Source organism: Melospiza melodia, chromosome Z, assembly GCF_035770615.1.
Source record: "Melospiza melodia melodia isolate bMelMel2 chromosome Z, bMelMel2.pri, whole genome shotgun sequence".
NCBI lineage: Eukaryota > Metazoa > Chordata > Aves > Passeriformes > Passerellidae > Melospiza > Melospiza melodia.
The window spans coordinates 63972507-63984983 of record NC_086226.1 but is presented as its reverse complement, the minus strand read 5'-3'; the positions used below and the strand labels follow the sequence as shown (position 1 = coordinate 63984983).

Here is a 12477-nt window from a genome sequence, read left to right as displayed (position 1 = left end):
AGCTGCTGAATTGCTTTGTTTTTTACACATTGAGCTGCTGAGTGCTTGCATGTACACCCTTCCTTCAGTTTTTACATCTTCCATTTGTGGCCACCCAGTGTCTGCAGAAGCAGGCTGGTTCATGAGCAAAACAAAATTTTCCTGCTTTCAAAGAAATGACATGCTAACCAAATCCAGATGAATTATAGTGGGGACTATCGAGATTTCTTAATTTTTTAAATCTATGCTAAATCCTAATTTAAAGTTCATCATATCATGATTTTTCTACATATTAAATTTTCTTTTTACTGAATCCTAGAATTTTGGTTATTTGAACAACAGTAACAATGAAAATGGAAAATGTGTTTGGCCTGCTTGTGCCCATTTTGCTTTTTATGCTTGTCTCTCTGTATGCATTTCTTCTTTCCTTTCTTCATCTTAATCTCTCATTCCTCCTCCTTTTGCCTACCTACTTGAAAAGCTGAAATCTTTTCTGTCTGAAAACCTTTTATTTTCTGAATTCTGTCAAACATTTTGGTTTGAGTCTTGGAAAATTATAAAAATTATGAGGCAAAATGAAATTTTGTGGCCACTCCCAGCATATTTGGTCTTGATGCAGCCAGTCAGACAGTGCAATCCCCAGGACTCTGAAAGGGCAGAAGGGGATAGGGCTATGTTTTCTCTCTGCCCCGAACTGCCAACACTCTCCAAGTCTTGGTGGCCAAGGCACTACTGGATTACAGGGAAGGTCCTCCAGCCTTGTGAGGACTGAACATACCCAGCTTGGCCTGAGGTGGGGCCCTCTTCAATATAGAGACAGAGCATAAAGAAACTCTTCCAGAAGTGGATCCCTCCCACAGGCGGGCAGTGATCCTAATTTCTGTAGTCTCACATGCCCCTATCCCATCCCTCACAGCCTTAAATCCTCCTGTTCCCTGCTGCTGTGTCTCTATGGGATACAACTGGGGCTGTGTAGAGATGCACTCCTTCGATAGGCAGTGCGGGAAAAGGGAAGAGAGATTTCCTTCGATCCCATTCTGGGTCTCTAGGACTGATGTACAGAGGGAAATCAACTCACGCTCTCTTTTCTTGGGAGCACAGCTCCCTCGTGAGGCAGACTTCAGCAGGGCCGTTTGAGGCTCCAGGTTCATCTAAGGAATGGGATATTGCTGCAGAACCACCTGCAGTACCAAGGAAGCAGACATACCCATCAAATCTCAGCGCAGGCGCAACTGGCAGAAGATGTGTCTTGTAAGAGGTGAGGCTGGGAAATGGAGGGTTAGATCCTGCTATTTTCCAGGGAGCCCGGGTGCCCTGCTGCTCACTAGCCCTGCTTTGCTCTAACTGCTAGTCCCAGTTGTTCTCTCAACACCAAAAGAACCCAGACTTCACCTCTTTGCCATACTCTAAAGACTCTACTACTTAATTCCTTAGAAATCAAATTATAGATTCCCACTCCTATAAACCCTGCTGCCCACCCAGCAGGCTTTTTTATCCCACCTGTTGATGTCATTGATGTATGGTAAGTGTTCAGGGGGATCATTCTGGTGACTGTCAGCTCTGACCAGTCCATGACAAATGGTAGGACTGTGCTTCCAGCCTGGTGTAGTTCATTCTAGGTGTACTGACACCCTGTCACATGCTTCTGCTGCCAAAGGTATTGAGAAAAAAACATTGATAATATCTGTTGTAGCATACCACTTCTCTGTCCTGGACTCCAGCTGGCATAGGACTGCGGCGTATCAAGTATAGCAGCACTCAGCAGCAACATAACATCTTCATTCAGAACACAATAGTCCGTCTTAATTTCCACCAGACTTCTGCATGGGCCATATGAGATATTTAAAATAAACTGATCATTCTTTGGGTCTCCAGTGAGTGAATCAGCCTGCAGGTGGGAGCCAGGGAATCTCAGTTACTGCAGTATCACTGCTGGTGCACTGTCATGGTAGCAATCAGCCTGCCATTCATCCACCCACAGTAAGGCCACAACAGAGAAATGTTCTGAGAGGCCAGACAAGCTAGTCAGCTGTTTAACCTTCTTTGTATTCACGATGGCTACACTGAAAGCTCATTGGTGCCCTTTTGGGCCCTTGAAGTTCACTGCCCTCAGGCAGTCTATGCCAAGGATACATGAGGCCTCCAGGACTGTCCAGAATAGGGTGTTTTTGCCACAAACCCAAAAATATCAATTAGTAGTATTAAACAACTCACATAAGGGTGAACAAAAACTATGGAAGTCTATGCAGTAAAACCACCAACATAAGTCTCAACAAAGAGGAGCTGTATTCTCTCATTCTGTCTGCAAGACAACTTCCCCAGCATAGTTAAGTGCACGTTTGCATTAACATGCTCCAGAGCTCAACAGAATGAAGAGGTATTCAGTGCAGCCAGCCAGCTTCAAAGAAACAGAAACCTGCCGATTAATGACTGCTATAGCTATGGCATGCTCAATTCTGAGCTCCCATTGGCTCAATTCACATGCTGGCTGCCAAAAAGGATGTGGGGGGTTGACCTTGGCTGGATGCCAAGTGCCATGAGCAACTCTATTACTCAACAGAACAGGGGAGAAAATAAGATGAAAAAATTCATGGCTCGAGATAAAGGCAGTTCAGTGAAGAAAACCAAAGGCTGTGTGTGGAAGCAAAGAAAACAAAAATATTTATTCTCTCATTTTCATCTTCAGGTGGTGTCCTGGGAAGCAGGGCCTCAGTATGTGTAGTGATTACTTTGGAAGACAAACGCCTTAATAACAAATCCCTCCCATGATCCTTAACTTCTTTTTTTTTGCCAAGTACAACACCACATGGTATAAAATATCCCCTTTGATTATGAAATACCCTCTTTGTTTTGTCCTGACTTTGTGTGCTCCCAAACTCTTGCCAACCTCCAGCCTACTGGCCATTGGATGGAGTATGAATGAACAGTCTTGATGCTGTGTGAGCCCTGTTCAGCATGACCAAAACATTGGTGTGCTATCAACACCATTGTAGCTGTAAGTACAGAGAACAGCTCTATAATGGTTGCTACCAGGACAGTTGACTCCATCCCAACCAGACCCACTCACCATGCTCGTCTGTGAGTCCAGTGTCACCCAGCTGCAATCAGAATCCCATCTCCCCCCATTTCACCCCTGCAATGTTAGGGAAAGCCCTGTCCTCTGCCATTCCAGGCTGACCCTCGCACTAAACTTTCCCTTTCCCCATAGCCAAGGAGGAGGCATTGAAACCTCCTTCCATGGCTCCACACAGCTGACAATTGGCACTGCTGGCCACTCTCCACTGTGCTTTGCTCCCCAAGCCCAGGGAATAGGACAGCAACGCACTAGGTTGCTGTCCCAGCCATAAAGATTTATTCCTCTGCTTCCTAAAGGGCCTAGGCTTGTCTTCATCAGAGGTCTGCTTGCCCAAGAGCCTTCTGTCCCAAGCCATTTTTTGAAAGATGCAAAGACTACAGCAGGGATGGGATCTGGCTCTCTAACAGGCCACAGCAGGTCAATAATCCTCATGATTGCCAGCAGCTGTAGCAGTGAGAAGTGGGTTACAGGTTTTGTATCTGCTCTGTGGAAACTCACTGTGCAGCTGGCCAGGCTTTCAGCAGATGTGTGCCTTGGAGCGACTGCCAGCTTGCAGACAAAGTGGCAGATTTTCTCTCCCTGGGCTCTGTTGCTCGTTGCTGAGGTACAGCCAGCAGCTGTTTGTGACCCTTCTGTGAGCTGGCTCACCTGCCTCGGTCAGGCCCTGACATCTCTTCATCGATGGAGGCGTTTCCACTCAGGCAGCCTGCACGTGCCTCCTCCCGTGCCAGGGAATGCTCCGCAGCCCTGGGCACCCCTGAGGAAGGAGGCTCAGGCGGGCACAGGTGAGGGGAGGGAGCTCAGCCAGGCAGTGCCCTGAAGCTCAGGCCTTAGCCCTGCCTCTGTGGGTTCTCTCTCTGCTCTCCATCCTCATCTGGGGACTGCCACCAGGCCCGTGAAGGCAGCATTTTCACAGGAGCACACTGAGAACCCAACAAGCAGCATCCCTCTTTGGCCTGGGCCACTGCCCAGCTGCTTTGGGATACTACAGAGCTAGCTGGGTCTTCCAAAGCTGTGATTCCAGCCCTAGATGTGCTGAAGGATCAGGGCCTGGATCCCAAAAGGAACCCCTGAAGTTCCAATGTAAATGCTGACTCCATCACCCACCTCACAGTTCCAGTTTTGCCGAGAAGGAAATAGTGACAGCACCTGCTGTGCCAGGAAGAAATACTTCCCAGTCCTGGAGCTGCTTTGTTGGGCATTTTACCCTGTGGTCCTTGTAACCTAATGCTACCCATTGCAATGGGGGCAGGTTCTTCTAAAGATCCTTTGCAGAATTAGAATGGGTCACAATATTGTAATTACAATTAGATCTTTATTATTACATAAAGTAAGTCAATTTCAGACAGAAAATCTTCTGGAAACTCTACAGTAGCATTCCAGATAACTTCAAGCATACCAGAAATACTTAGAACAGTTGTTTCAATTTCAACAGTACCTGAAGTTGGAAAAATCTTTTTGAAATTTTGTGGTTTTGAGTAAATTGTCGAATATGCAGGCATAGCTCCTGAGTCCCACAGTGTAATCAATGTGGAAAGAAAATAAAAATGCTGTATTTGATTGGCTTTGAGCTGTGATTAATTTAAGTGGAATTTGGTCATGTGACTGTCTGAAATATTGGAGGGCTTGTCATTTCATTAGGGAAGTTTTATGATGCTGTGAATCGATTTTAAAAACATAGAATGGAGAATATGTTCCAAACTGAAGACTGTGATTTAGCTGAGATGGTGAAAGTTGCCTTTCTTTATGGGAAAACAACTGTCTTTATTTTTACACTCTGTTTTCACAAAGAAATTTTCATGAAGCCATAGATCCTTTCCTCTTTCATCAAAAATCTGTTACTTGCAGTTCATTTTCTGCTAGAATATTTTTTTCCAGTTTAAATTATTGTAAGCATCATGGGGGGGAAAAATCAGTGAAAATGTTATTTGCAATAATAAAAATGTATCCAGATTAAGATTTTCTATCAAAATAGATGAATCATTAACAAAAAACTCTGATAATGAGTTTTAAAATTGGGAAGGTTGTCTGAATAAAAAAATACACATATGAAAGCGCTAGGTAAGAGAAGGGGTTTAAGGGAGGATTGTTACAAGGTCTCCCTGTTTGGCAGAGACTTTTGTGAATCCAGGAAGGTTCTAGCATAATATTAGCTTAAAAACCCAGACTCTAGAATCCACCTAGATAACTACAGTATGTAAAAGAATACTTACAGTCATATATACAGAAGATGTGGAAAATTAAGGTTTCATTAAGAACAGATTTTTAAAAGCAGGTACTTCAATGATGTAACAGAGAAGTTCAGATGTTGTGAGAGCTTCACAAGATTTGGTGCTTGAAGGAAGATGTGAAGATGGAATGTTCCAGGAAAAGGTGCAAAAAAGTTTGAAAATGACAGCTAAAATTTACATTAAAGGGAAAGTCATGCAGAATAGTCAAAGAAGAGTTTTTCCTTGTGAGATTTTCCTAATGGCAATGTGGCCAATAACCTGTTTGGAAGGGTATCCCATCCAACAATTTCCATCCTTAGAATGGCTCTCCAGGCAAGTTTTGGTGATTAGCTCCTGATGGCTACATGCATTTAAATGTGAAAGGGCTCTGAATGACAACAAACAGATATAAAAAAATAAGCCAGAGATAGATGCCAAGGAGAAGTGCATGTGCTGCTGTACCTTGGACAAATGCAATGTCCAAGGTACAGCAGCACCTTTCATGCAGTTAGCAATAGTGCAAGAGAAAAACATGACAGCTCAGATGGCTTAAGAATGGTATAAATCAGACTAGTGGAGGTACTGCATTATTCTGCAGAACTAAAAATACCTTCTCCTGGGAGTGATGCCTGCCCTGTTAAATGCCTTACAACTCTGGAAAACTCATAAAATCTTCTGCATCCCAATAAACATAGGAACACCTTGTCAAATTTACATTACTGTAATTTCATCAAATCCCATTGCACTGCTGGAACTGAAGAGATAGCAGCAGAAAAAGGGAAAGAGGGCTTCTAGCCAACTAATGCTTTCAGGCCCTGTTGTGAGGGAGAAAGGGTATATGGATCTGCCTAGCTACTACAGGCTTGTGTAGGGAAAGACCACTTCATCTAGGCCTGTCTGCAAGTGACATGGATATCACTAAACTGTTTTACCAGGAGTAAACAACCCATGCAAAATTGTCCCTTCCAGAGGGAAATCACGCTGTCAGTGCAGGGGACACCGCTCCCAATTTGTTGTCATTTTGCAGTGATAGCACCCTTGATAGCAAAGTGCTTTCGTGCTGCCATCAAGAGGGGGCAGCCTCTGTTAACTGCATCGCTGCTCCTCACAGCGCAGGCTGTGTCTGCCTCTCCAGGCTCTGTCTGCCTCTCCAGGGTGGGTTTTCGTGCCAAGTCCTTGTCACACGGCCTTCTCGCCTGTTTGCTGAGCTGTCAGTTTTCTCAAAGCCGTTCAGGACACATACCTGATACCATATTCTGGACTGAGCTAGACCGTGTAAGCATCCCAGGTAATGGGGGTGATGGGGTTGGTGGCAGTTCAGGGTTACCTAACTAGTATGGTTTGTAATTAGGGCTGCTTCAGTCACACGGGAACCAGGACGCTGATACCAGTAAGAAGCAGAGCTTTGACAGAAGTTCTCATAAACTTTGGTTTTCTTCAGTCAGATAAAATTAATCCAAACTAGGTAGAAGTCTTCCATCTGATGATCTTACAGGAGTGTTTTGGATCACACTGGCAGGTCTACATAAGCAGTGAAAACTGGATCTGTTATAAGGCCAGTCATCACCTTTACCCATTCAAGATTGTTTTCCTTCAATTGTACATAATAATTATCTCTTTTTTTTTTTTTTTTTTTTTTTTTTTGTTAGAATACTGACCTTGTATTTCTAAGGCTTGAGTTTCAGATTTCAGTGGGAATCCTGATACAAGGGGTGTAAAAAAAAAAAACTTCATCCAAGGACTTATGAAATATACTTAAAAGTTTTACTGCCTTCATTTATTTATGTAGAAGACCCTATTTTTTTTTTTCTAAGGATCTGGGTCATAATTGAATAAATACAAGATAAAATTCATCTCCCTGAAATGGAGAGGTCAGCTCCAGCTCATTAGTGATCAGTGTGGGTTCACCAACATTTCCACTGAGTTTGCTTTCTCAGAGTATGTGAGAAGAGGATCAGGGAACTTTTAATGAAAACAAATGGGGAAGTATCTCAGCACTAAATTTAACCAGAAATCTGTATCTCTTTGGGGTTTTTAACTCAAGAAGAGCAAAGAATGAGGAATCTGATGAGTGTGTCATCAGATGCAATGGATCTTTAGGTAACTGCTCTAAAAAGTGATACACAACTGCCACCCCTCAGAGCTCTGCAAAGAATGATTAAATTTGTTGCCTCTGTACAGCATTCAGATACCATGCAATTAGAAATCTAGCATCATAGAAATTACTTTGCCAGGTAATGGTGAACAGATCCAGGGGTTTGCCACTTCTATGATTGCACTCAGTCATAATCCAAAATCTCAGATTTGTAATTTACCACATTCTTTCTCCCATTTCAATGCTACTGTTGGAAAACTTTTTAGTGAGTTATCCATACTTTTCTAACATGGAATGAGGCATACAGCAGTTATTTCAACAAGCATTAACAAGTGCTTGACAAGCATGCTTGTTTGTTGTTATTGTTGTTTTAGTGGCACAAAATGCAATGCAACACATTGGATACACCGGAGAAAGCTCACAGGTTTTTTTCTTTTCTTGACAATAACTGGAGTCCGGTGTGCTATATCTCTTCAATGAAAAACAATGTTGATGCTGGATTTCTGCATGTTATCTTACTTAGATTATGTAATTTTCGTCATTTTTCCTATGTATGCAGCCAGTCTAACTGGTTGTAAACCAAGCAGTATAGGTGCAAATGCATGTGCCCATGTCTTTACTAAGGAAAGATATCTCTTCATCTGGATGAGATCCAGGATAATATTAGGAAATGGAGAATAAAATATTCCCAAAGCCACTGGAGGACAAATGGCAGTGTTCTCTGAAATGCTTTAAAGCTGTGAAAGAACTAATCTTCCAGGTAAAATTAGTCCTGCTTTTATAGTTGTCACAATACTTCTATCAACTATTATCATATTCGGGCCCCTCTGCTCCCCCCAGAGGCCAGCTGTGAGAGAAAGCTTCAGGGAGCACAAAGCTAGCTATTTGCATGAATAGCATTTTCACACATCCTCTAGCAATAGCATCTGAAAGCCTTGGGCACAGAATGTTTTCAAAAAGAGGTGTCCTCTGAACCTCAGAGGCTATGAACCACGCACAGCATCGTTAGGGCAGTAAGAGGCAGGAGAAACAAAGGGTGAAAATAGAATTGCCACCACTGACTGAGCACCTCCTTCTGCTCAGAACAGCTTCAGCACAGCTTTTGGTCTGTCTTTCCTAGGGTGGCTTTTGCACAGATTAAAGTTGAGTCTTAGTATATGGGTTGGATTTATACAATGATTATGCATTTTGCAGAACTGGGGCATGGAGATGAGATCCAAAGAAGTTATTAGATTGACTTTTTTTGTGTTACTGTTGAAAAAAATTGTTAAGGAATTCCATGCAACTGCTCATGCCATATATCCTGTCACCCACATAGCAGTGGTGAGGAATTTATCCTCCACACCACCTGAAAGGAACCTCATTTAGCATTTGAAGTTCTCTGGATGGTTTTGATTGATGGTTTTATTTTTTTAAATACTATGGCATGTTCTAGAGATAGATGTTTATACTTCAGTAATGACTGAGTGCTTCTATAAAAATGCTTCTATATGCATTTTTATGGATTACTAGTACTAATTGTTAGATTCCTGGATTATTTGCCTTTTTCCCCCCCAGATATTCTTATTTCCCAGGTTTTTTTCTATGAATATTTCTAGAAGTCAGAGTTTACACCACAAATTTTCTTACTAATTCTGGAGGGATGAATATGCATATAATTTATCTGCTTACAATATTTCAGAATACTCTGAATGTTCTGTTTCATTTTGCCTTTGTTACAATCAAAGGTACCCATTTTCCAAGTGTGTTTTCTGCAAGCTTCTGGCTCTGTCTGCCCACGGTAGGTCACTGGTTCACTGATGAACCAGCACCACATCTGCAGCATGCACGGGATCTTCCTGTGATAACTTCAGCTGAGCAGGTACAACCTGTGTCAAACAGTTGTAGTGGGTTAACCCCAGCGGGCAACTCAGTACCAAGAAACTGTTTACTCACACCCCTCCCTATGGTGGGATGATAATAAGAATTGGAAAAAAGAGGCAAGACTTGAGATAAGAACAGTTTGATAATTGAAACGAAGTAAAGATAACAACAAAAATAATAGTCGCAACAACAACAACAACAATGAAAACAACAAAAGCAACAACAGTAATAAATAGGAGAGAGAAGAAAGAATGCAACTGAAGAAAAACAAGTGATGCCCAATGCAACTGCACACCACCTGCTGGTTGATGCCCAGCATGTCCCTCAGCAGTGTCTGGTGACACCTGCTCGGCTCCCCTCAGTTTATACACTGAACAGGACACTCTGTGTGATGGAAAATCCCTTTGTCCTGTTAGCATCAGCTGTTCTGGCTGTGTCCCCTCCCAGTTTCTTGTGCACCTGCTCATGTGGCCGAGCATGGGAAACTGAAAAGTCTTTGATTTAGAGCAAGAACTACTTAGCAAAAGCTGAAATATCAATGTGTTACCAACATTATTCTCCTACTGAATCCAAATCACACTGTACCATCTATTAAGACAAAAAATAACTCCATCCCAGCAAAAAACAGGTGAGGATCCATGTCTTATCCTATTTTTGTCATGCCAGGTCCTATGCTGCCCATCACCTTTCCTATCTTTTGATTGATGTACCCACTGCTGTCATTCCTTAAGTCTATGGAGCTTCCCTGTAAGAGTCTGTTGAATTCATGTAGTCTGTGACCCTGGACCATCACAACAATCAGGCCGGAAAGATGGTGTGTAGTGTCCAGCTGGTGCATGTTGTAGACAGCTCTGATTCCATCACCACTGTGCTCATTGAGTTCCACCAAAGTCCATTCCTCGCTAACATGGCGATTGAAAGTCTGGAGTTGTGGAGATGGAAACTGTGAGGCACCCGATGTGATGAAGGGTGGACAGCAGCCATAGAAATTATAATATACAGCATGTATATATATATATATGTGTATATATATATATATAAATATATATATAATATTTATCTGTATATATGCATATAGCAAATAACATCATACTGTGACAGTGTTCACAGGGGTTTTCAGGATGAGAGAAGAGATGTAGATCTGACTCCATATTTCAGAAGGCTTGATTTATTATTTTATTATATATATATTACTTATAACTATAGTAAAAAGAATAGAAGGAAAGGTTTCATCTCAGAAGGCTAGCTAAGCTAAGCTAAGAATAGAAAGGAAAGAATAACAAAGGTTTGTGTCTTGGACAGAGTCCAAGCTAACTGGGCTGTGGTTGGCCATTAGTTGTAAACATCCAAGATGGGCCAATCACAGATTCACCTGTTGCATTCCACAGCAGCAGATAACCATTGTTAACAGTTTGTTCCTGGAGCCTCTCAGCTTCTCAGGAAGAAAAAATCCTAAGAAAGGATTTTCATAAAAAGATGTCTGCGACATCATACCATTTAATTCATTGGCTATCCTCACCCAAATTGAAAGCCCCTTGAGGTACACACTGGACTTCCTCATGCTCCTGCATTGTCCACCATGCGCACCTAGGGTCTTCAGAAAAGCCTCCCACAGATGGGTTTGCCTGTGCCAAAGGCAGGGACAACCCAAACTGTTACATTATCCCTTTTGAGTCTGTATGTATGGCACAGCCCCACAGATGTGGAAATCCCTGGGCCGCAGCATAAACTCAGACAGTTCCATCCAACTGGAACTGCTGCTTATCCCACTTGGAAGCAGCAATTGCAACTCCTGCCTTTAGAAGTGTAGAAAGATGCTTTCAAGTGAACTTCTTTACAGTTTTGGCTCTAGAATTAATGATAATAGAGCTGTTCCTTGCAAGAAAAACCTGTAATTGCTTGAAATTCCAAAAAGGTTTCATGCAATCATCTTCAATGGGCCATTTCTGCGTGACACACTGCATGTTGGAGGCTGACTGATCTTGAGAACAAGACATTTGCAAAGTGAGCAGTCATGAAACTGAAAATTATCTCATAAGTCATGTGACCAATAGCAATACATAATTACCAAATTTCATGGAAATCAGAATAATTAATAATTAATTGAAACAAAGACTTCAGTGACATTTAGAGCCCAGTGAAGGTATATTTTATCAGCTGGGATCCCCAGACATGAATTTATGCTCTCAGGTTAATTTCCATTTGTATAACTTGTTTTGCACATATGCTTAAAGTTTGTGTTTTCTTTCTTCAGGCTTTTTCTTGACCTAAGATGATTTAAGCATTGGGACACAAGAATCTTTGCTGTCTTCTAAGTTCAAAACTCTCAGCCTAACAAGAAGCACTATGGCCAGCATGGAACCAGGACAGCTTCAAAGGGGAAAGGGCAAACAGTGAAAATGGGATTTTCTACTCACTAACCATATCACATGATCGAGTTCTTTAACTACTCAGTGCTTGTGATTAGAATCTGGCTTTCAAGAGAACTCAAATTTTGTTTTCCATGCCTAACTGTTTTTTTTTTTTAATCATTTAGCACTGTAGACCTGGACATGGACTCTGTCTTTCATCATTCTGAGGAAGAAAAGGATGAAGGGGAGAGTCAATTTGCAGTGGCTAACTTATGGAAAAGTTCAAGGGGACATGATTTGTAATTCAGCTTTGCAGGAGTATCTTATGACTTGGGCTGTACCTTCACTAAAGGCTGCCAGAATCAGCAAGGATGTAATAGTTGCAGAGCTCTGGGCAGAAAAAGTCAAAGTGCCAAAGTGAAACTGTTTAAGGACTGAAGGCCAAGGCATCCATTCTGCACAGTGAAACATAGCGCTGTCCAGGATCTACTCAAGATAGTTGTTTTGTGGATCATTAGCTCTGAACAATAATCTTCTGTTCAGGATCACTACAGTGGCTCATTCCATATTACTGAACACATCTTGAATTTACCTAAGCACATAGCTGTAGAAAAGGATCTGAGCTGTAGGATAGAATCAAGAATGTGAACATAATTAATTAAATATTATTGGTATTTACCATTTCCATTTCCAATCTAAATTTTTACCTGCTGTTATCACTTGTTTCTTGGATGGCTGGTCAAACCAGAATATTGTTGTGCTTTATAAAACTAAAAAAAAAAAAATTATAATTCTTGCTTTAATGATCATTAGATCTGTAGGATCTGGTGATCAATAGGACTGAATAACATAGTGGAAAACCTATGTATGGAACAAGAAAATACAGAAGGTAGAAGTTAGTAT

The 12477-nt window shown here is 41.9% G+C and overlaps 1 long non-coding RNA gene across 1 annotated transcript in view; it reads left to right on the top strand.

Moving 5' to 3' along the window:
- The window catches only part of LOC134432009 (uncharacterized), a 28109-nt gene that overhangs the window by 1168 nt on the left and 14464 nt on the right, over positions 1 to 12477 (top strand). Inside the window, exon 2 of the long non-coding RNA XR_010031182.1 lies at positions 1081 to 1237. This is a non-coding gene — a long non-coding RNA (uncharacterized LOC134432009). The remainder of the gene's footprint in view (positions 1 to 1080; positions 1238 to 12477) is intronic.